This window comes from Pinus tabuliformis, chromosome 4_2, assembly GCF_031772625.1.
Source record: "Pinus tabuliformis cultivar Carrire ecotype Pingquan chromosome 4_2, CPIR1, whole genome shotgun sequence".
Classification (NCBI taxonomy): Eukaryota; Viridiplantae; Streptophyta; class Pinopsida; order Pinales; family Pinaceae; genus Pinus; species Pinus tabuliformis.
The window spans coordinates 475,478-502,139 of record NC_142304.1 but is presented as its reverse complement, the minus strand read 5'-3'; positions in this window follow the sequence as shown (position 1 = coordinate 502,139).

Below are 26,662 nucleotides of genomic sequence, written 5' to 3'. Positions count from 1 at the left end.
TGTTGCGAACGAAGGGTCTGCATTGAGTGGAGGGAGAGGAAAAGTTCCCAGTAAACCGGAATCCTTAACTAAACCTACACCAATGTCCCTATAAGGGATTGTCGTTTTACCAACATGCTGGATAGTTTCTAAAGAGGTTGGGTCGGATGAAAAGTATGTCAGCTGATCAATAGTCACGATCTTACCGTTATGTGGAAACTTAATGACTCTGAAGACCGATGAAACGACCGCTGTCATAGCATATGACCAACTTCGACCCAAAAGAAGGTTGTAGTCTAGAGGGGCATCAACCACTTCCACATCCAGACTAACGGTTTTACCTTCGACCCCTATAGGCAATTCTTGTAGAATACCAAACGGACGGAACCCACGGCCATCAAAGGCCTTAAGGATGGTGGGGGATTGGTTCAACGAAGGAGAACCAAGCGATCTCCAACATTGAATCGACATAATACACGTAGAAGCTCCCTCATCAATCACAGTCCGATGAATAGGCCTGTTTTTGACTATCACTGGAATTTGGAAAGCCATTTGATGGGGGAGACGCGGTGTACTACTTTCTAGATCAAAGATCATTAGGTTCGGGTCCTGAACATCGACAGCTCCAATAGCCGACAAAAGCAATTTTCGTTGCGCTGGACATGATTGCAGCACTTCGAGTGCCGACATTGCTGAAGGTGAAACAGCTAAGTCTTCAACAATGTTGTAATTCTGGGCTGCTCTCGCATGTGGATTGAAAGCAGACCTTCGAAGTACACCCTTGGCGGGCGGCTTAATCACTAAGTCTGGGTTAGGTTTTTCGATCTGTAGTGGATCGGAACCAGGAGTTGAGGTTGATGGGTTAGAGTGAGAAGATTCTGCTTCTTTACCATCAACAGGAGCCTTACTACCATAATCTTGCGATCGAGTCGCAATCCTGACATGAGACATCATCAAAATGGGTTCTTCACTGGCATTCGAAGAAGAACCTATCATCTTATTTTCCTGCTCGGGGAATGGATTCTTTAACACAGCAGGAGTGGGAGAACCTTTAACTATTTTCACTACCTCGGCCCGATGAGGGCAGTCTCTCGTAAAATGATCTTCTTCACAAATGAGACAAGGATAACGAGGTTTGCGCTTTTCGTCATTGGTTTCCGACTTTTCCGTTTTCTCCTTTGGAGCCTTGTCTGCTTTAGCCTTCTTCTTTCCTTTCTTCTTTCCACCGTTTTTGGATTTGGCCGTAGATGACTCTACAGCGTGAATGTCGGCGGTAAGTTCAGGAGGAGAAGACTCTCCTGTCGGAGAATCAGGCAAAGTGATAATTGGAGTATTGGAGGTCTTGGAAGACTTCTTCTTACTCTTCGTAGTCACGATACCGATCATACCATCAGCGGCATGAGATCCCGAAGGAGCAGCAGCGATTTGGTTTGACTTTGGAAGATCCGGAATTTTCTCGTGTAACGTACCCGACTGAGTGTAAACTAAGTCAAGGTATTGTGCCTGAGCAATGACTTGCTCCTCAGTAACTACGCCGGCCTTAGCTACATCTTCAGTAATTCTTGGTAATAATGATTTTACAAACCATTCAGCTAAAATTTGGTCCGGGATAAAAACTTTCACTAATCTTCTTCGACGTCTCCACTCATGGATGTGATCAGAAATGTACGTGGATGTCGATTGTTTTAGCGAAGTTAATAATTCTGTACCATTATCGTATCTGACTGGTAACTGAAAATGAGTTAAGAATGAAGTAGCTAACTGGCTAAAGTTGTAAAAAGAAGCCCGTGGCAACTCAATGTACCACTTGGCTGCGAGACCAATGAGTGTACGCTGGAAAAGACGTAAGCGGATAGAATCATCTGAGATGGAATTTGATGCACACCAGAGGTGGTAAGTCATCACGTGATTAGACGGATCCTCTCCAGACTTACCTTCGAACTTGGGTATATCGCTGGGCAACTTATTTGGCATTGGCGGCCAGAATGGAAGATATTGAATTGGATCGTTCGTTAGGCGCGTCAAGTCGGGTAAATCTAAAGTCGCAATAAACGGTAACTGCCGGTTAGGATCTCTAAAACTCTGAGTCACAATACCAGCCCCAGGAGGAGGATATCCAGGATAACTAGGAACAGGAGTCGCATTTGGGATATTATATCCTCCTGGAAAACCAGGATTAACCGGACCGTACTGGGGTTGCTGAGGTGGTTGATAAGTGTACCCAGGATACGGTTGATACTGGTAAACCGGTTGTTGGGCAGCTTGCCCAGGTTGATACTGTCCCTGGTACGGAGGTTGAACAAATTGAGGTTGAGTAGTAACAACCGTACTTGTACCAGGTTGGCCTGCAGGCATCTGGACTGTGGTTTGAACCGTGGGTCCAGACAACGGTACAGATGTCTGAGGAGCGGTTACAGGGACAGTAGAAACCGGAGCTGCCGATACTCCAGAAGTAAGCATGGTAGATGAAGCGGTAGTTGCTGCAGCCGTGTGAGGTGGAGTACTCGGTGCAATTGGCGGCTGAGTAACTACAGAAGTTACAGGGGTCTGAACACTTGACTGGACAGGTTGCGGTTGCTGGGGTGGACCAGGAACTGCAGGTTGTCCTGCTTGAGGTACCGACTGTATACTTGGTTGCGACATCTGTTGACCCTGTGACGGATCCCATGTTAACATTCCAGGGTATTGACTCGTAACAGGTTGAGGATACTGAGATCCATAGCCGTATTGAGGATAGGGTTGATAACTGTAAGGTGTAGTCCCATATGATTGCCCTTGAGGTGGTTGATAACCTTGACCAGGGTATTGACCCGTAGGTTGATAACCTTGAGGTAAATACGAATACTGGGGTTGACCTTGACCTTGAGGTTGGTATCCTTGAGGTTGATACCCTTGGGGTTGATACCCTTGGGGTTGCCATCCTTGAGGTTGCCATCCTTGAGGTTGATACTGATACTGAGGTTGACTTTGGGGTACATATTGAGGCTGGGGTTGATACCCTTGGGGTTGATACCCTTGAGGTTGCCCCCCAGTCACAAATGAAGTACCTTGAGGTTGCCCCCCAGGCATTAACGAAGGTTGCCCCCCAGGCGGTAATTGGCCACCTTGAGGTTGGTTAATGGGAGTTGAACCTGACATCATATAAACTTCACCTATACTCAATGGTACATTACCACTGTTTCCAACTAATAACCCATGATCAATGGGTTGAGGAGATGCTCCCGCAAAGGTACCAGAAAGTGATTGATACCCAGTAGGAACAGAAGGACCGCCATGTAAAAATGATTCAGGACTTTGTGAAAACACAGATGACTGACCAGACATATTTACAGGAGAATGAATTCCTCTAGGTGGAACCGGAGTACGAGGTGTAGAAAAACCTACTGAGTTGTCTAAAAAATTGGTTAATGCAAGGTACCAAGATTCACTTCTAGGAGGACTGTAAAAGATGGATTCACGCTCCCTTAGATCAAGGGTAATTAGATCTTCAGAATCAGAAACGCCTATTTCTTCCTCTGGAACAAGTTCTTCTATAGCAATTAACCCAACAGGAAGATTTTCGGTGATAATTCTTTCTATTCTTGGTGAATCAGGAACACTAGGAGTTGGAGTAACAGGTTCTGAAATTTCAGGTTCTTCGCCTGTTTCACTGGCAGATGAAAAACTACCAGCAAGCTCGGAAACTGTAACAGCTTCGGGATTGTAACCTGTTTCTAATCTTTGGTAATCTGGATGGACTACCAAGGAAGATTCTCCTTCTTCAGGTGGACCTACTTTACTGCCACTAGGAGTTACAAGGACCTTTAAACCCTCTAAATGACCCGGAATGTCTTCAGGAGATTCACCCCGCGATTTACGGAGTTTTCTTAACAAATCTATTCCGGTAACAATCTCAGGAGACTTGCCCCGAAGTCTACGGGACTGTCTCGGTAATTCCGCCACAATTAAAGATTTTAACTACAACACACGAAATCAAAGTAAAAAATTCAAATCAAACCACCTAAAGTCTTCTAAAGAACCAATCAAATTTGAAGCACACGCCTAAATAATCTAGAGCGTCAAACCACACACAAACAGTAGTCTTCCGGACCAAAAGCGCTAGTTGGTGATTAGGCCCAACCTCGCAGGATTCAGTACAGAAATAGTGGGTGGAACAGTTACCCCGGCAACCTGCTTAATGAATAGACTGGACCAAGTTCCTCCACTTTAACCGTCTCGAAGTGAAGCGAACCCCCCAGAAAATCCAAGTGAGTATAACCGACGTCTGCTCCAGGTACAGTGGGACCTTCCCTCCACCGTCACCTTGGGTAGAATCCTAGATATTATGGCCACTAAGGTTACCAATCACAACAATTACACCTGGGGGAACAGTCTAAACTCCGACAGCACGCAAGGGCAGAGTAGCAAGCTCCAATCCCCTTACCGGCTCCTTGACAACAATCCAAGGTTTACCGATAAGTGACCCCTGGCTCCTCGACAATGGTTAATCCGAGGTTTACCGTTTGTAATACGTACTGCCTGGCGTCGTTCCCAACGAGGGAGGAATGATCCCCTCACTGGTTCGGACACGAGCTCGTGTTTCTCCTTTAAGAGGAGCTTTCCCAGAATGTAACTGAAACAATTGGATTTGTTCTACTCAAGATAGACTATCTGTTTGGTTTTGTAGTCTTGGAGAGTTAAGTACTCACCTACTCCAAGACCCTAGCCTAAGCTATGTTGGTGCTTCAGAGCCCTAGAAAAATAAAGATTACTAGATTGATTTTAATTTAAGCGTTACTTTTAAGGTTGTTTCTTAAGTCAAAAGGTGATGGAAGTGAAACTAGTGGTGTGTTGACTCGACTCGAAACCACTACAAAATGCACCTAAAATGATTTATCCACTACTTTACTTTTTCGATGAATTGCTTAACTAAAAAGTTGAGAGAATGCAATCTTTATAAAAGCAACTTCTTAATTGAAGACAATCAAAGAAACAATTCGTTTTTCTTTTCCAAGCATAAAAACATAACTTCTCTTTACATGCACGAAAAAACTCTTTTCTTCTTTTGAAAACAAAAAGCTACTTGAAACAAGACTTTTTAAGAAGATGTTTTTGTATTTTTCTTTTAATAAAGCAAGTAAATCTAATATAACCAAAAATCAATCTTAACAACTCTTAAAAACTATGAAAATGCACTCATAAGCAAACTAAAGGCAAATTTACTCTAAGCAATCTTAACGAGGCCAAAACTAACAATGATTATTTCTAAGGTGTTTTACTTGATCACAATCAAATCAAGGACTAGCTTATTGCAGAATCAAAAACTAGCCAAAACAAAATTCTAATCTTTTTGTCCTTTTTGAAAATGGAAATCAATACTTTAAAAACCAGCAATGCGAAATTTGACCCAAAACAACTCAAATGACAAGTTGCTCAAACAAGGAGACTTTACGACAGGCTCAACTTCTAAGAAGGTTGACTAACCAGAGATATCTAAGGCTGGACAACTTTCTAAGCTCAAAGTTACTACAAAGCCTTTCCAAAAATCAAACCCTAGGTCTAAACTTCGTTGAAAACCACTAAAACACTCAAAGCTCACAAAACTAGTTCAGGTGAGAATTCTTGACAGGGTACTAAAGGATCTGGGCAGAAAACACTAAGAAAAAACAAAATCTAAAAGTAATTTAAGGCAAAAATGGAATTTTCTTAACTTTTACAGGAAGACGCAGGCCACCCGTTGTCACAGGTGCGGCCCCGCACTGTGCAGTCGACAACAGCGCGTCCAAGGACGCACTGTGCAGCACACAGAGACTGCGTCCTTCTGGAAAAAGGAAGAAAAACTAAAGCCAACTAAATCTAAAGCTAAGCCACCCAAATACTAATTCTCACAGTCAAAAACCAGAAAATAAAAATGATTTTCTCAAAGCAAAGTTCATATAAAGGAAAAGACTCTCTCATTAATGGATTCCCCAGCGGAGTCGCCAATTTGTCACACGGAATCTGTCAAGGGTGTGGACACGACTGACCTTCCTAGAAGTCTAAGACATTCTAATGACAAACAAGACAAAATGGAGTGATCTTTCTCTAAATACACCTTTTACAACATGAAAACTACAAGTGTTTAGGCTTACCTTATTCCAAAACGCTGTTGTTGAAGTCCGTTCTTGACGATCCGGATGAGCTCCTCCTTCAAGTCAATTCCTGCAACCACAAACAATCAAACAATTACCAAGCACTTGCATTTCATATAATAAAACATATATTCAACATGCAGACCAAGGAACACATGAAATAACTCATTAACACAAGCTATTGAGAAAAATAAACCAGTTTGTATTAATAACGAAACAAAGAAACTCTTACAACCTGGCCTTGGTGTTGTGCAAGTTCCTCCCAGGGTCCATCAAGGGTTTTCCTCTACTTTGACAAAGCTCACCCTCTCCCAAGTAGAATCAAGTGAAGACAATCTCTCCTCACAAAGGCTCTAATGGAAGACCTAAATCCTGCAGCATTTACCCAAAGAAAATGTATAGCTCCAACCTCCCTTCCTTTTGGCTCAATGCCTTTATTTATAGTGCTGTAAAGAGGTTATTCAGGTCCACTATCAATGGGATCATCCCCCTCTATGGGTGGGATAGCTCCCTTATTGATGGGATAAGTTCCCCCTTAATAGAGATACATGAACCAACTGGAGGCGCATCCATTTCATCAAACCGACCTCTAGAATGTTCTAGAAGTAACCACAAGTAACTTTTTCAAGATAAAACTCGCGCATTTTGCCTTTTACAGAGGGACGCACCTGTCCCTTAACATACAGAGCGTCCATGGACGCAGATTTTGTGAACATGGTCAGCGTCCCCGCAGGTAAGGCTAGAGAGAACCTGTGACCCCAGAGATAAACATGATTTTTACAAGACTTTCTCTCTTCTTTGAGTTTGAGATGGATAACAGAGGCATGAGACTTGCCTAAGAGGGTAGCATGACTGTTGATTTGAGCCATACTAACTGTAAGTAGTCAAGGTGACATTTTTTAGTGTAACAGATTCTTCTTTGAGGCCTGATCTCTTCTTGATTGAATTCCCCTTCTTGACTTCAACACCTAAGCTCTAATACCATGTTGAGAAATCTAGGGCATAAGGAGTCAAAATATTTCTTTGCTTGATAATTGCTTGCGATATACTTTTTAATTCTTAACTTATATTATTCTCTTTGTTATGTTATTATCGTGATCTTATCATCAAGAAAATTACCAATATGCACAATAGAAGACAAGTGACATAGTAGGCTAGTCAGCCAGGGCCAAAACCTCTCACCTCTTGAGAGGAAAACCCGATCAAAATTCTTCTTATAGATCTTCAATTGATGAATACTAAGACCATGACAAAGACCCTTGACTCTAGTACCCTCCCAAGAACCTTGTCACTAACCTTGATGTTTTACCTCTTCCCTTTCTCGACTTTCTTCTTGATCTTGAACTGCTCTCCTCGACTTCCTCTAGAGAAACTTGATCTCTATTCTTCACACTGATTTTTCTTGGATTCTTCTAGAGAATCTTGGTCTCTAGGTTTTCACTGGCTTCCTTTGTAGAATCAGTCTCTTTATCTTGATCTCTATCTCAGTTACCTAGAGAATCTCAATCTCTAAGGTTTACCCTAGATCAGAAACCCTAGTCTCCATAAGAGAGACCTATATAGCCCAAGATACACACCTGAAGAATCCTTCCTTTGTTTATACTAGAAGAATCCTTTCTTTTCTATCCCTAAAAGAGACCTTCCTTCGTTATAACCAGAAGAATCCTTCCTTCACTATCCCAAAAGAATCCTTTCTTCACTATCCCTAGAATAAATCTTCCTTTGTTATACCTTCTTCACACTTCTGCTCCTGGACTCTACTCCACACTTCTTCTTGATCGAATGCTTGTCGAGTTTCTTACCTCTAAGTGAGGCTGAATGTGGCTACTTATACAACTCATCTCATGTCCCTTAGGCTGACATGATCACAAGTAGGAAAGCCGACTTCTTCTAGCAAGTTCTTTCATAGTTGTAGGCTGACTTGAAGAGGATAAGTGACAGTCTTGGAGGATACTTTACATAGACAAGTTTGACCTTTTACAATGTGTAACATGACTTTATTACACGATAATGACTCTATCATTTTATGACTATATGAAAAATAATTCCTAAAGACTCTCAATGGGAGTCTTGACTCAAAAACAAAATATCTTTCTCATGAAACCCATGTAGCAAGCAATACAATAGTTATATTCTTCTTCTTTACATCTCATTACATAAAATTCATAATTACATGCCATTATGAAGACTGAACCTAGTTACACTTTTCAACAAACATTGGGGTTAGATCTAAGGATGGACAATGAAACAAGATCCACACCCCTAATTATGCTCACATCAAAGGATAAATATTGAGAAAAACCATTATAATGAGAAAGATCTAATCTTGAAGAGATATAGAAATGAAATACTTAGATCTAACGATCTAGATTAATAGTTCAAGCAAGCAAGACCCTATACTGCAACAATAATAATAATAACAAAAAGAAAAGGAAAGGAAAAATGTTTATTGGTTTTTTTTGGTTGAAGAAATTACTAAGCCAATGCCTAGAGAGGACTATGGGGTCCCCACAAAATTGTAGCTGAAGTGTAGGGTTAAAGATGAGACAATATTGAGGCACTAGGAAGGCTTGCCTTTCAACTATTAGCTAAGTATATTAGGTGATTCAGAGATAAAAAATAGGGTCAAAAATGAAAGTGATAGAAATCCCCCAAAATTGGCACCAGATCATAGTGTTGATCGTCCTAATTTCAGCGCCACTTGAATCGCCTCAATCCGACATCTTATGAGGAAGCTATGATGTTCTGAAGTTTTGGCCAAACAACTAAAAAGTGAAACAATAAGATTGACTGGGTTGTTGAATGGCTAGACCATACATTTGATGTCATGTTGACATCATCATGTTGACTATGCATATGGAAAATAAGAGGACCAATCGTGTCTTGACATGTGGCAACTCCGTACTAAGGAAGGTGGCGTGATTTTTTTGGTTGGTTTGGTGTGAAGTGGGCAAATGGTGAGGTACCACATGGCCTAATCAGAGGGCACCATACGGGGCTTGGTGATTGGTCAAATTTTTTGTATAAAGGCCGAAGGGTCTCAGTGGGGTTCGACTCCTAGACCTCTGGTAGACTAACCTTCAATCTTACTCCTACACCACATAATAGTTCTTAACGATATGCAACTACAATTTCATTTAAATTGTAGTGGTCAACGCATTGGGGGAAGGGGTCGGGGCACTTGGCCCCAGCCTGAAGCCACATGTATTGAATGTGACCACTGACGCGTGCGAAGAGGAGTTGGGTGAAATATTTAGCTTCGGCCTTGGGCATATGGGAGCCCATGTGACCAAGAGGAGGAACCATAATGGAGGGTGTGGGTGGATAAGTCCTAAACCCCAGTTCTCTGTGGTATTGTTGACCACAAGCAAGGGCTAAGCTAACGGGGGTGGGCGGTTAGCCTTGACCCACGGTCATAATGCACCATGAGACTAGAACCTACTGGAGCGGGAGCTAATCTGGCGGGGGTGGGTAGTTAGCCCAAACCCCTGGTCATATGGCCTTTAATGTGACATGGTTCTGGTGCTAAGGGTTATTGGTGCTTTTAACTAGGTGAAAATTTGCGCCTTTTTCAGCAGGAATCCCGCTAATGCCAGGCGAAATTGTCACTCGATGGTTGGTAGAAAGGCAGAATTCGTTGCCCAGATAGCTAGTTTTACCATTTTGCAGGACATATAACATAACTGGGTTATAAGAAGCATATCTTGCTCAGTTTTTAACCTTTTTGAGCTCAAGAAGAGCGTAGATAGGGGTTTTTGAGTGTTCTAAACTCATTGGAAACATCATATTTCTGATTTGATCATTATGTGATGAACTTTTTGCAAATTCAATTCATTCAATGCCAGAGATAGAGAGAGCTTTGAGGCCCAATGGAGGCATATTTGAGCATGGAAAAAGCCTAGATAGAGGTTTTCTAGCCTTCCAGTTACATCTGTAATAATTGTTACCTCAGTAGAACAACTATTTTCAGTATTTTCTCAATGTGCTTATGGGAAAAGCCATTTTCAACACTTCATTGTGAAGTAGTTGTATGTTTATGCTTTTTGATTTCAGGTGGAGTATAAGGACCTATTGTGAGAGAGTCCTTTTTCTATTGACATAATCATGACTTGTTGTAGGGAGTCATCTTTTTGAGTGAGAATTCTTTGTAGGAGAAACAATGCCACTCTAGAGTCAACAATTTGTAATGTGCCCATTTGCTGTTGAGGTCAATAAAGAAACCTAGCCATTGGAGTAGGGCCCGAAGACGTAGTCGAGGAGGGGTGAACTCCATTATCACTTGCTTGTTTATTCTTTGCATGATTATCATCTTGAGTTGCATATGCATTTTTTTTCACTTTTAAGTTCATGTGAAAACTTAACCACTCATCTTTGAAGAGGTTGCAAAACTAATTTGACATTTAAAGACACAAATTTATTACACTTGAAAAGTGTCAGAGGATGATCAAAGTTTTCCATTTTCAGAGCACTGGTATCAGAGTAGGTTTTGACCAGATTGAAAGTATGGGCAAGAAAGTGAAGCGTGAAATACTCCAAGAGTTGGAGGAGATTAATCTATCTCTTCAAATGGATAATGTTGAGCTAAGAAGATTGCTTAAAGCTACAGGGGAGGAGAAAAGGAAAATGTGCCTCCATTTGCAACATATTGTGGAGGAACAAACTGGTGAGTGTTCCATCCTGGAAGCAACAAAGAGTCCCTCAAAGATGAAACCAGTTTGTGGGCATGATGATGCTTGCGATTTTTTCCAACATCTGAAAGATTCTCCTCATGTGCTAGTTGGTAAAAGTGGTTGGCTAGAGATATCATCCACTTATTCATCAACATTTGAAACGAAGAATATAAGTTGTTGTCCAAAGGAGGTAATTAGTATTTCCAGTTCTACTCCTTCAATTAATGTTGATAACACATATTTTGTAGATTTTGAAAAGCATACCAAGGGTATTGGTATGAAGCTTTTAACTCAGATGGGTTATGATGGAAGGGGCCTCAGAGTCAATGGCCAAGGCATCATTAATCCTATCGAAGTGAAGGAATGACCACGGTATGAAGGATTGGGTTATGGCCATGAAGAAATTGGAGGGTGCTCCAAAATTGTTGAGGCAAATAAATCGTTAGGTATGGAGTTCATGCCAAAGGGGCTCCTACGAAGTGATGGTACAACACACCATGATGGTAGTGATAGTGACAAATTGTCTCCGCAAAGAGATGAACGTTCCAAAGGACATGCCAAGTCCAGTTCTCCTCGTCAAAGTCACAACCCAAAAGACAGGTATAAGCGTCATGGGGATTCCATAAATGTTTGTGCTTATGATCATTTATGGGAAATGTTTCCTTGTACATTTTGTGATGCATCTAACCATTGTGTGGCTGAGTGTGAGAAACGTAAGGAAATGGTCGAAAAAATGGATCAAATAATTGGGATAATACATGAGGAACCTCTCCCAGGTATGAATACTTCCTTGTCGATGGGCAAGCACAAGCATTTTTGTACCCATTGTAGCATGAATGGGCACCAAATTGAAAAGTGTTGGAAACTCCATCTAGAACTTCATCCCAAGAAGGACAAAGAGGTCATGCGATCCCATGCAAGCGAAGCAACAGGTGGAAAATTGGAAGCTGATGTAGTTCTTGAAGCAGCTTTTGAAGCAGAGCAGGTGTATAAAGAGAACCCATAATCCTGGTTAGGTAAAGAATATGTAGACTATTTTGTACAATTAGATTGCTTTGTAAAATTGTAATTACTTGTTGTATATTTCCGTTTTGGTAATTCTTTGGCATGTTATAATATTTTGGCTTGATGATGAGTCAATTTGTATGGGACTTTTGGGATGAGCATTTGCATTTCATCTAGCATGTCTACAATTGTGTCAAGCACTCATTTATACAAGTATTTCTATGTGAGGCTTGTTTGGGTTAGTTTCCAAAGACTTTTTGGATTTTATCTTTGGTAAAGATTTTGCAGAAGATGGACATAATGATGTGGATAAAAGAGTACAAGTGCAACTTGACAAAATCAAGGCCAGGTACAAAGCAAGGCATGTCAAACATCAATTTGATCATGATTTCCAAGTGGAAAATCAAGTTTGCTTGTGTATCAACAAGAAGAAACTTCAAGATGAAGATCGTATAAGCCGCCAAGCAAATATGGTCATGAAGAGAATATTCACATTCCATCCATTAAAGATTTTGTTCCTAAATGTTTAGAAGAATTGCAACAAGCCATAATTCTTGACAAGAGCATAAGGACTTCATGCAAAGGTGATGTGGAGCACCTTGAATGAGGCTCAAAGGCACCAATTCAAACAAAACAAGAAGGATTGAGATCAGGAAAGTAAAGGAGTTGTTTCCTCACTTATTTGCTGAGTGAAGGAATACTTTTAGAGGTCCAAAAGTTCCTAGTGGGAAGGTATGATATAGAGATAAAAAAAAATAGGATAAAAAATGAAAGTGCTCAAAATCTCCCAAAATTGGCACCATATAGTAGTGTTTGTCGTCTTGATTCCAACACCGCTTGAATCGCCTCAATCTGACATCGTATGAGAAAGTTATGATGTTCTGAAGTTTTGGCCAAACAACTAAAAAGTCAAACAACGGGGTTGACTGGGCTGCTAATTGGGTAGACCTACATCTGACATCATGCTGACTGGGTAGACCGTACAACTAACATCATGTTGACTGGGCATACGATAGATAGGAGGATCAATCCCGGTTTGACACGTGGCAACTCCGCACTGAGGCAGGTGGTACAATTTTATTAATTGGTCTAGTGTGAAGTGGGCCAATGATGAGGTGCCACATGGACCAATCAGAGGGTGCCACATGGCCCTCGATCATTGGTCAAAATTTTTATATAAAGGTTGAAGGGAATCGACAGGGTTCGACCCCTAGACCTTTGGCAGACCAACCTTCAACCTTACCACCATGCCACACAATAGTTCTTAACTGATATGGAACTCTAGTTTCATTTGAATTTTAGTGGTCGACACATTGGCAGAAGGGGTCGAGGAACTTGGCCCCACCCTCAAGGCACATGTATTAAATGTGACCAACGATGTGCGTGTAGGGGAGATGGGCAGAGTCATTAGATCTGGCCCTGGGCATATGGTAGCCCATGTGACCAAGCAGAGGAGCCATATGTAGAAATTCTCAATGTAGAACACCTGATAATGCAATATACTAAAGAAAAATACTTGATCTACTTCTACAAACAAACTTGCGGAAGCTTAATTGATTTTGAGCAAGATCAAATAGAACACATATAACAGAGAAGAAGATTCAATCACACATGAAACACAAAAGAATACTCTGGGAAAGCCTCAGCTAAAAACCCCGATCTCTGTATTATCATACAAGTGGAAATATCTCTGGATTACACAAAGCTTAAGCTCACAAGCTATCCAGCTCTCAGTACAATCCCTCACTACTACTCATAGACAGAATAGACAACACATATGCCTTTCCTCTGCCCTCCAAGCCTCCTATTTCCTTGCGCAGTTTCTCCTGGGTCCTCAAGCTGCCACCTGTGTGTAATTACCTCACACACTGCTCACCAAACTTAGAAATAACTGCGCAATCCTCAAGGAAAGAATTCCTTCTGCATGCAAGAGATATCCTCATGGGAATATTCCTACAACTAATAGTACATTGTCCCATCCTCTAATCTCAACTGGGTCTTTGTCTGAACTGACATGCATGAGTTATTTATGAGAGAATATTCAGTTATCTGAAGTACACTAGTTGCATGCATGCATGCATTTACTAACTAAACTCACAATCAGTTCCACAAACTGTTGGAACTAATCTAACTGGACTTAACTCAGTTAACTGAGCTAACTAATTACAATCAAAGTACAACTCATCCTGATCTCCTTAGTTAAGGGATAACTTCCTCAATCAAAGGGATAAATATTGCACGTCTTCACATAGACTTCATGTTTGATTTTCTCCAACTAATTAACTCAAGATGAATTAATTAATTATTTTACAAACAACTGCTGAGCTCAAATTCAAATTTTAATTCACAATTTTAATTTAGGGACTAATTAAAATTGGAATGTATCCCAAAATGCTATTTATAGCAATGCTATTTTTAGCATTTCTATATTTAGCATTTCTTGTTGCTTTTTTCAACACTGCCTCTCAACAAGAAAGGGATTATCTGTCACCCCTACCCTGTCTCTGTGGAACTCGAATTTGCATTTTGACAATGCCTTAGTCAAAATATCTGCATCCTGCTCCTCAGTCGAAACATACTGCAACAACGTGATCCTCTTCACCACACAGTCTCAAAGATGATGATGCCGGATATCGATGTGCTTGGACCTGTCATGAAATATTTGATTCTCAGAGAGTTTGATACAACTTTGATTATCGCAATAGACCATAGTTGGATCCATCCTATGATCAAACAACCCAACTAGAATTTTCCGCATCCAAATGGCCTCACATGCTGCATGACTGGCAACCATGTATTCAGCCTTTGTTGAGCTAAGGGCAACTGACCTCTATTTCCTGCTATACCAAGAAACTGCAGCTGAACCAAGGTTGAAAATTCCTCCTGAAGTGCTCTTCTGATCTGATGGACTCCCTGCCCAATCTGCATCTGTGAAGCCCTGAAGCTTCACTCCCTCTATCCGTCTATACCTTAATCCATACTGAGATGTGCCTTTGAGGTATCTCAGCACATGCTTCGCTGCCTTCCAAAACAGCTTGGTAGGCTGAACCATAGCTTGAGTTAGCTGGTTCACCGCAAAGCACAAAACTGGCCGTGTGTTCAATAAATACATCAATGAACCCATAAGCTGCCGATACATAGTAGCAGCTACTACCTCACCCGAAGTAGCATCCTCCTTCTCCAGTTACCTGCTAGAGGAGTCTGCATGGGCTTGCACTTCTCCATGTGGAATCTCCTGAGTATCTCATTGGCATACTTGCCTTGAGACACAAACACTTCCCAATCCTTCTGCCACACTTCCATGCCTAGAAAGTAGTGCATGAGACCCATGTCTTTCATCTCGAACTCTCTTGCAAGGTCCTCCTTGCAAGACTTGATGAACTGATCATCACCTGTTAATATCAGATCATCAACATAAAGAACAATTATCAATGGCTTACCTTCTACCATGATGTGGTATAGGTTTGCATCCACTTCACTCTTGGTGAAGCCCAACCCGGTGAAATAGTTGTCGATCCTGGTGTACCAAGCTTGAGGTGCTTGCTTTAGCCCGTACAAAGCTCTCTTGAGTCGGCACACATGCGACTCACGATCGAAGGTCTCAAATCCTTCTGGCTGCTCTATGTACACCTCTTCCTCAATCTTGCCATTGAGGAATGTAGTCTTCACATCCACCTGATGGATCTTCTAACCCATCTGTGCTGATAGTGCCAACATCGATATGATAGATGATTACCTTGATACAGGAGCAAAATTCTCATCATAGTCGATCCCCTCGACCTGTGAGAAGCCACGGACAACAAACCTTGCCTTATGTTTCTCCACGCTACCATCAGTTGCTTGCTTTACCTTGTAAAGCCATCGGGAACTCAACACTGACTTGTTTTTCGGTCTTCGAACAACATCCCAAACACTATTTTGAACTATGGAGTCATACTCCTCCACCATAGCATCAACCCAGACTGGCTGCTGCACTGCTTCCTCGAAGGAAGATGGTTCAGTCTCTATACATTCCCCAACCAGGGCCATGTAACCAGTGTACCGCTCAGGTGACCTCCTCTGTCTGTGCTGAGAAGATGGTTGTCCCACATTCTCTCTCGCATCCATCAACAATCTGTCAGCTTCCCTTGAGCGTTTCCGCCCATCTCTGGAAGACTCTGCATGAGTGGATGTCTCCACTCCTGGATCCTCTGCATGTGGCTACTCTACATCAGTATGAGGCTCCTCCTCCTTAGGAACCAAAAGTTCCTCCTTTGCATGCAACTTGAGCTCCCTCTCAAGGGATACTCGCATGGGCTTCTGCTCGTCGAACTTTAGATCTCTGCGTACCACTATCCTCTGACTGGTAAGCAAGAACACCCGATAGTTGTGGGGTGTATCAATGTACCCCAAAAGTATCCCCAACTCTGTTGTTGGCTTTAGCTTCTTCTGGGCATCTTTGGTCACATGGAAAAATACCATGAGCCAAAGATCCTTAAGTGACTCACATCTGGTCTCTTCCCGAAGAAAGCCTCCTCTGGTGTCTTCATCCCCGGTATGTGATGCGGGCTTCTATTATACAAGTATACCGGTGTATTGCATGCCTTAGCCCACAAATGAAGTGGTAGGCCTTGGTCATGCAGCATCGCCTGAGCTGCTCCCGCAATTGTTCTTTTCTTCCTTTCGGCCACCCTGTTCTGCTCTGGGTTATGGGGTGCTATCAACTCCCGTTTAATTCCTTTTGTTGCACAAAAGTCCTTAAACTCTTGAGAGACATACTCTCCACCATTATCGATTCGCAAGGCCCTTATCTTCTTTCCTAATTCTTTCTCAACCAAGGCTTTGAACTCACAAAACGTTGATAAGGTTTGATCCTTCTTCTGCATTAAATTGATCCAGCATCTATGAGAAAAGTCATCAATGAAAATAACATAGTACCTTTGTTTAGCGGTGGAGGCTGTCGAGAATGGTCCACACACATCTGTATGAAATCGCTCCAGGATTGCTTTAGCTCGACTGTCTCGACCCTGAAAGGAAGATTTTGCATACTTACCCAAGTTACAACCTTTGCATGTATCCATTTGCTCAAGTTTACCCTTGGGAAGTCCGGTAGAAATCTACTGCATGATCTTCAAGGCCCCATGGTGCAAGTGGCCCAATCTTCTATGCCATAGCTCGCCAATATCTTGGCTTTGTACCAACTCTGCTTTGGAACTCAATGCAACACAATCATCTACCTCCAGCTTGTAGAGATTCTTCACTCGAATCCCAATCCTCTTGGTCTGTCCCGTGCCGATGTGTCTCAGGAATGCCTTTCCTTTACTAAATACTACATCATAGCCTTTGTCTTCCAACATTGTGACGGACACCAGGTTCTTCTTTAGTCCATGCACATACTTTACATCAGTCAGGGTGAGAGGAGCTCCATGTTCCCTCTGAAACACAACCGTACCTTCACCTGAAACACGGTTCTTTCCATCATCGCCCATCTCTATGTGCATCTGGAGGTCCTTCTCCTCCAAGGTATTGAATAAACTCTTGTCGCCGATCATGTGGAATGAGGCTCCATTGTCCAAGTACCAAACTCAACCCACCATTGATGAAACCATGCATGCGATGAGGGTGAAATCCAATTCAAACTGTGAGGCCAGTGCCTCACCATCTGATCCTTTCGAGGATCCCTTCTTGGATTTCTTCTGTGGACAATTTGTTGCATAATGGCCCACCTCATGACAATTAAAGCATCACACTTTAGATTTGTCAATATTCTTCCCACCATGGGAAGAACTCAATTTGGAATGGGAAGCCTTCCCTTTCCCTTTCCTTGCCTTACTCGCTAAGGCTATATTTTCTTCATCATCATGCTTTGATGAAGAACCATCTCTGGTGCTTCTCCTTATCTCCTCCTACATTAGATCTGACCACAGTCATTCCCAATTGGGCAATTTCTCTCTTCCATTTACTGAGTCTTGGTAGCTATGCCAGCTCTTAGGAAGACTGAGGAGAGCAAGACTCACCATGTCATCATCAATTGTCATGATTCCTACACTTCCAAGCTCATCCCTGCAGGTGGTGAGCTTGTTCAGATATGTAGAGATCGTGTCACCCTTTTCACACTTGATTTCCAAGCTTGTCTTTCAGCGCCAACTTCCTCTGATCTTGTTGTTCTGATATAGATCCTTCAATGTTTTCCACATTGAAAACAGTGTCTCCTTCCCATGGAGACTCGAGACAATGTGATCTCGAACTCCCTCCAGAAGAATCCTCCTCGCTCTAGCCACACATTTCTTCCATTCCACCAATTCTTAGGCATTAGCTACTGCTGGCTTGGGGACTTCTTGGTAAATGAAGTCTTTCAAACCGTTGTCCTCTAATACTGCTTCCATGCGATCCTTCGAGGCTATATAATTCGAGTTGCCATCCAGGGCATACTCAAGTCTCAAACCATTGAACGCCATTGGTGAAATTTGAGACGTGATAAGAATTCAATTTATATAATCAAGAACTTCAACCTTCAAACTTCTCCCTTCTTTGTATACTGTTCTTCGCTTTGATCACCTCTTCTCTGCTACCATGTAGAAATTCTCACTATAGATCACCTGATAATGCAATATACTAAAGCAAAATACTTGATCTACTTCTACAAAAAAACTTGCGGAAGCTTAATCGATTTTAAGCAAGATCAAATAGAACACATATAACAGAGAAGAAGATTCAATCACACATGAAACACAGAAGAATACTCTGGGGAAAACCTCAGCTAAAAACCCCGATCTCTGTATTATCATACAAGTGGAAATATCTCCAGATTACACAAAGCTTTAGCTCACAAGCTATCCAGCTCTCAATACAATCCCTCACTACTACTCATAGACAGAATAGACAACACATATGCCTTTCCTCTGCCCTCCAAGCCTCCTATTTCCTTGTGCAGTTTCTCCTGGGTCCTCAAGCTTCCACATGTGTGTAATTACCTCACGCACTGCTCACCAAACTCAGAAATAACTGCGCAATCCTCAAGGAAAGAATTCCTTCTGCATGCAAGAGATATCCTCATAGGAATATTCCTGCAACTGATAGTACACTGTCCCATCCTCTGATCTCAACTGGGTCTTTGTCTGAACTGACATGCATGAGTTATTTTTCAAAGAATATTCAGTTATCTAAAGTACACTAGTTGCATGCATGCATGCATTAACTAACTAAACTCACAATCAGTTCCACAAACTGTTGGAACTAAACTAACTGGACTAACTCAATTAACTGAGCTAACTAATTACAACTCAAAGTACAACTCATCTTGATCTCCTTAATTAAGGGATAACTTCCTCAATCAAAGGGATAACTTTTGCATGTCTTCACATAGACTTCATGTTCGATTTTCTCCAACTAATTAACTCAAGATGAACTAATTAATTATTTTACAAACAACTGCTGAGCTCAAATTCGAATTTTAATTCACAATTTTAATTTAGGGACTAATTAAAATTGGAATGTATCCCAAAATGCTATTTATAGCAATGCTATTTTTAGCATTTCTATATTTAGCATTTCTTGTTGCTATTTTCAACACCATAACAGACGGTGCAAAAGGATAAGCCCTAGCCTCGATTCTCGACAGAAGTTGTGACCACAGGTAAGGGCTACGCTGGCGGGGGGTGAGTGGTTAGCCCCGACCCTCGACCATATTGTGCCACGAGACCAGAACCTACCCGAGCGGGAGCTAAGTCGGCGAGGGTGGGTGATTAGCCTCAGCCCCTGGATGTATGGCCTTTAACGTGGCCCGATTATGGTGCTAAGGGTTATTGGCGCTTTTAACTAGGTGATAATTTGCACCTTTTTCGGAAGGAATCCCATCAACGCTAGGCTAAATTGTCACTCGACGGTTGGAAGAAAGGTGGAATTCGTTGCCCAGATAGACATTTTTTCCATTTTGCAGGATATATAACATAACTTGGTTCCAAGAAGCATATCTTGCTTAGTTTTTAAGCTTTTTGAGCTCAAAAAGAGTCTAGATAGGGGTTTTTTTAGTGTTCTGAACTCAATGGATGCATCAAATTTTTTAATTGAGCATTCTATAATGGATTTTTTTTGTAGATTTGAGTCCTTTAGTGCTAGAGGCAAAGAGAGTTTTGAGGCAAAATGGAGGCATATTTGAGCATGGAAAAATCCTAGATAGAGGTTTTCCAGCCTTCTAATTACATCTGCAACAGTTGTTACCTCAATAGAGCAGTTATTTTCAGTCTTTTCTCAATGTACTTATGGAAAAATCCCTTTCCAACACTTCATGGTGAAGTAGTTGTATGTTTATGTTTTTTTATTTCAGGTGAAGTACAAGGACCTATTGCGAGAGAGTCATGTTTCTGTTGACATAATCATGACTTGTTGTAGGGAGTCATCCTTTTGTGTGATAATTCTTTGTAGAATAATGTTTCTTTGTAGGAGAAACAATACCACTCCAAAGTCAATAATTTGCAATGTGCTCATTTTTTGTTGATATCAATAAAGCGACCTAACCATTGGAGTAGGCCCTAGAGACGTAGCCCAGGAGGAGTGAACTCCGTTATCAATTTCTTGTTTCTTCTTTGCATGATTATCACCTTGAGTTGCATATGAATTTGTTTCACTTTTAATTTCATGTGAAAACTTAACCACTCATCTTTGAAGAGGTTGATAAACTAATTTTACATTTAAAGACCCAAGTTTATCAGGCTTGCAAAGTGTCAAAAGACAATCAAAATTTTCCATTTTCAAATCATTAGGATTCTTTAAGAGTGGATGGGGGATGGTCGTCCAGGAAGTACTAGTAAGGTGATCTCAAAGCTTGGCCAAGGAAATAAGGAAAAGCCTTGGGATATTTTACCTCACTGCAAAGGAACAAATCTTCAATGGTTAAAGGAAATAAGGTAAGAGGACTATACCTTAATTTCCCCTCCAAGTGGAATAAGGTACCCTTTTTTGGGCCTATAGTAGTTTCGTCCTCTAATAAACTTGGAAAAATATCCTAATCTATACCTTGAAAAATATATAAACGACGACTTAGAAAAATATAGATGTAGAAGACTCTTTAGGCAAGTTTTTTGATAATATCCAAAAAATGAAAATGAGTGAAGCCTCCACCTTATACAAGATGTAAATACAATGTGATAGCTCAAAACCATGAGCAAAAACAACCATTATCCCAAGTCCAAACCATGAACTAAATACATTAATTGGACATAAACCACCATCAAAATGCTCTAGTAGAAAAGTGCCCTACTAGAGATGGTCAATGTGTACAAAAGGATTCACACATGTGGTGAAGGGAATAAGAGAAGTGCACCCTCTGCAAAAACTGTGCCAACATTCTTGAAATGAGTGAATAATTAGTTAGAATGGGCCCAAGGATTAGGGCACTCCTCCAACTAACTCCTAGAAGCAAGTTTAAATGGACATCTCAAGAAGTAATAACCTCCTCATGCGTGATACCACTCCATATGTGTTGGACATCCAAGGTGTGGATCCAATGTAGGTTGGCACATGTGGCTCCTCGATCAGGGTGCTCCTCAAATAAAATAATATGGTCAAAATACCATCTCATATGTAATTTTTCTAACAACTTGTGACCTTGTGTAACCACCTCAACAACCTCTCACATGTGTTCCAAGGAGGGAATAATCATATAGACATGTGACTAAGGCATAAATGTGGCTGTCTTTGAGTGGTCCATGTGGAAACTATGGTGATGTGGTGTCCCTGTCATTACCCAATGCATTATCATAGGTCTTAATGCATTGACACATATTCGAAGAAGAATGGGATAAATCCTAATGTCGATAGATACGGTTAATCATAGGTCCATGAATCCAAATTTAACATCATATATCTTAATGCAATGTAATAGATCCCAATGCAAGGTACCCACTAATAATGATAGGTCCAACTTTTTGGTGGGCCATCAGGTGGTATACTCTTAGTGATTTTTTTAAACACAACATAATAAAGGCTAGTTTTAGGATTTACCCAAGTTTTACCATGGTGGAACAACATTAATACTTATACATGTGTCAAGTTCGAGGAAAAATGTGTGTTGAAAGTCCCTAAATAGAATGTAGGTGATGCGATGGGAAAGGGGAAAACTTCATGTGATGACCCTCAAAGTCATGTAATGATGTGTAGGTATTACAACTTTGATCGTTTAGCTTTCAAGAGCTAGGAACATGCATAAAATGCTTTTAAGATGGAGCTCGACATTTAATTTCCTTTACTCAACATAGTTTTTTACCACCACTTTTTCCTTTTAATTTAAGTTTTCATTTCTTTGAACCAATCCCATTTTGATACATTCACAGACAAGCATGGGACTAGTGGCAATGGCGTTGTAGCGAGGTGACATTCACTTAAGCTTTATATTTTTGTCTTTATTTCATTGGCTTTCCACCTCTTCACCTTTTTAGCTTTAATGACTCAGTATTTTGTTCTTTAATACCTTTATGGTGATCTTTAATAAGTCAAACATGAAATGGGATCATATTACGAATCATACACCTTAAAAGTGATAGCAAGTCAATGAATACAATCCACTTCGAGGGGGAAGCCTGATTTTACAATGAATACAATGCACAAGACAAGATGAGATGATCCTAAGATTGGGTCTCCTTGGTATAAATACAAGAGAAAACGGGTACAATTATAATGAAAGGATACAATGAAAGGTTCTATCCAACCTACTAATACAACACTAGAAATGTAATAACTCAATATCTAGGGCTTAATATGGGGTTTTACACTTAACATGCCCTTCCCCTTCAAACAAGTATTGTCCTCAACACTTGACTAATTATGGGTGTCTTTGCATGAATAAATCATCTTCCCATGTCATCTCTTCCACTATTAAGTTCTTTCTTTTGATGAGGTACTTAGTAATTGATTGATTTGACAATTTATTAATCCTTGTTTCAAGGATTGTTTCTAGTGGTGTGATTTTCCCTTCTTCATTACTAATTTATGGTAAAAAAATTTGGACTAGGATCTTGTCGTCAATTAACTTCTTTAAGCAATAAACATGGAAGATTGGATGTACATGTGAAGATGGAGGAAACTACAATATGTAAGCCATACTTCTAATCCTTTGTAACACCTTATAGGGGCTATAATATTTGGGTACTAATTTCTTGTCCATATTTTGTTGCTTGAGGGACATCTATTTATATGGTTGTAGCCTCAAAAGTACCCAATCCCCCACTTCGAATTCCCTTTCACTATGATGTTGATTTGATTGTTGTTTCATCCTATTTTGTTCTATAACCAAGTTGTGCTTCAAATGTTTGAGAACCTATTATTGGTGCCCAATGTGGTCCTCCACAAATTGAACCTTTGTAGTACCTTTCAAAGGTGATGTGATGGATGGAGGATGATATCCATAAAGTGCCATAAATGGGGATATTTTGATCAAGTATGGAAGGATGTGTTGTACCACCATTTTTCCAAGTGAAACCACTTGACTCACAAGGTATATTTATTAGATCCTAAGCAACAAAGATATCCTTCTATCCATTTTCACACACTGTCAATTTGCTCATTGAATTGAGGATGGTAAGGTATGATATGAGCCAACTAAGTATCCAAATAAGAAAATAATTTAATCCAAAAATTTCAGGTGAAAATTGAATCTCTCTCATTTACAATAACCTTGGGGATTCCATCTAGCGTATGGATTGTTTCAATGAATGTTGTTGCTAGTGTACTTGCTTTAAAAGGGTGAGAAAGAGATAAAAAAGGGGCATATTTTGTCAGATGATTTACTACTACCATAATGAAATTATTTACTTCAAATTTGGGTAAACTTGTAATAAAATCCATTGAAACTTGTTCCTAACATTGGCTTGGTATATCTAATAGCTTTTAAAGACTTGGGGTATTTACCATCTCTTATTCTTTTGGAAAACCATACATTTAGCCACAAACATTTGAATATTATTTTTAAGACCTCACTAGAAAAAAAATCCTTCTTGATCTTGTGGTAAGTTTTCAGCTCTAAATGTCCTCCTATAGGAGAAATGTGCAATTCCAAAAGGACATTTTATTCGAGTCAGGAAATCTTACATAAATATAGGTTTTCTTGATACCACGACACCGCATTTCTCCACACAAATTTATCTAATGCATTTAGAGTTGTTGAATGATATTGCATACCTTTTAATCTTGCTTCCAATTTGTCATTGCTTCTTCCACCTAATTAGATTGCAAAATAGATATAGTACATAGTAAACCTTATGCTTCTTTTTATTTCTTGGAAAGTGCATCAATCACCCTATTAAGTTTTCTATTTTTGTAGATAATTTAAAAGTCATAACCTAGCATCTTTGTAACCCTCTTATTTCTCTTCTAAACATAGTTTTTGCTACAAAAAGTAATTCAAACTATCATGATTTGATTTTACTTTGAAGTGTCTTCCTATTAGGTAAGTGCACCAATTTTTAACTGCATGTAATATTTCTGACATTCTTTTTCATAAGTGGGTTTGATCAAATTATTTCCTCTAAGTCAGTGGCTTTCAAAGGAAATGGGCCTTCCTTCTTACATTACAACTGCATTAGTGCCATGGCTTCAAGCATCACACTCCACATTAAATGTTTTTGTGAAGTCAAGTGTGGCCAGGACATGAGCTGTACACATAGCCTCCTTGAGTTTTTCAAAGGCTTTGGTTGCTTATTGAGTCCCAAAAAATGATTCCTTCTTTAAAAATGTTATTAGAGGTGCTATGATTTGACCATAATTCTTCACAAACTTGCGATAATGTCCTATCAATACCAAGAATCCTCCATGCTTTTTCAAGGTTTTATGGATTTCCCATTCCATAATAGATTTCATTTTTTTATGATCAAATTTGAAACCTTCATGAGATACAATATGACCCAAATACTCCATTTCTTGAACCCCGAAGGCACACTTGGAAGGATTTCCATATAATTGTCACACTTTAAATATTTTTAGGACCTTTACAACATGTTTTACACACTCTTCCTAAGATTTGTTATAGATTAATATGTCATCAAAATGCCAACACAAATTTTCTAAGGGAAGATTTGAAAATAGAATTCATCAAGCTTTGAAATGTTGAAGTTGCATTAGTAAGTTGAAATGGCATAAGCAAAATCTCATGATGGCCTTCGTGTGTTATAAATGCTGTTTAGGGAATGTATTCTTACCTCCTTATGATTTGATGATATCCCAAACAAAGATCCATCTTGGTAAAAAACATTGCTCCATGTAATCCATCTAATAATTCATCCATTACACGAATATGAAACTTATTTTTCATGGTCATTTTGTTGAGTTTATAATCTAGCCATATACACTATGAACCATCGTTTCTTGTAACCATCACCATTAGTGAAGAGAAAAAACTTTGGATAGGTTTAATGATGAAAATCTCTGACATTTCTTGAATCAAATGCTTAATCTCACTCTTCTATGTATATGGATACATGTAATGCCTCGTGTTAGGTGATACACTTAATAACATGGTCATGATATTGGGAAGGTGGAAGACTCTTAAACATCTCTCCAAATACCTTGGAATGGTTGTTGATAACTTTTTGTAGATTCACTGTAACAACTAATATAGATGTTTGAATATTAGTGAGCACAATTGTGCATTCACACGATGGTGTCCCTTTTTGCGTCATTTTTTCATGTTGCCAAAGCTTATCACATTAGAGGGTTTCCCAAAAATACCTCTAAGATCAATTTCCTTTCCTTCTAAGGAAAATCTCATGAAATTATCTTGAAACTTAAGGGCCATTGTTCCCAATGATTGTAACCATTAAAGCCACAATACAACATCAACAACACCCGTTTAGATTGCAATAATGAGACTATCCAATAAATACTACACCATATTGTGTTGAATACTATGACACTTTCTTGAACAATTTATGGTACTTCCATATCTGATCATTAATTTGAAAGTTTTGTGCTAGAATACAAACCAATTGAGAAGTTTTGCTAATTTGTGATTGATGAAGTTATGCGTACTGCTTGAATCAATCACCACTATTACTTTTTTTTTGATAAATCCTTCTCTGATGAGGGTTTGTGGAGTACTTACACTGCCAATGCATGACAATATATTATTAGAGTAGTCTCTTTTAGCTCTAGATCTTATGATGGTTCCAATTCACCATCTTCTTCTTCTTCATAGTCTATTTAGAGTAACTTCTTCTCACCTCATTTATGCCCCTTATTGTACTTTCTATCACAATTGAAATTGATAGTGCCTTTTCTCTTCTTTCATCCATTACTGAGTTGTAAAACCTTGTCCGTTGAGTGAGATTTAGAGAAGAAGCATGATGTTCTCTATAGTTGTTAGTGATCACTCTTCTAGTAGCCATATTTTTACTTTCAACTTTCCTTGCAATATTGAAAACATGCACTATGGATTTAGATTCAAAGAGACACACCTAATGTTGGATGGTTTCCTTTAAAGTTCCCATAAAAAGGTCTAACAAATTATCTTATGGAACGTTCTTTATCATGACTCAAATTTTGGAATTGTTGAATATTATTTGTGATTGGACGTATTTGTTGAAGATTTGGAAATCGACTAAAGAATGTACTGGTCTTAATATCCCCATGTTGTGCTATCAATTTCCTTGTAAAATGGACCAAGATACAATATAATCATTTTTCCTTTCAGAAAGCCAATGATACCATACAAATTTATCTTGTTCTAATTACAATGATGTAATATGTACCTTTTGTAAGGCTAACACTTGGTGTAAATAAAAGTATTGCTCTATCTAGAATATCCATGTTATAAAATCTTTGCAATCAAAATTCCTCATATTGATATTTCAGATGAATTAGTTTCTTGATGTCGAGATGAACCTTTGATGGTATGAATCTTAGAGTGATGAATGATCATGATTATGTGGT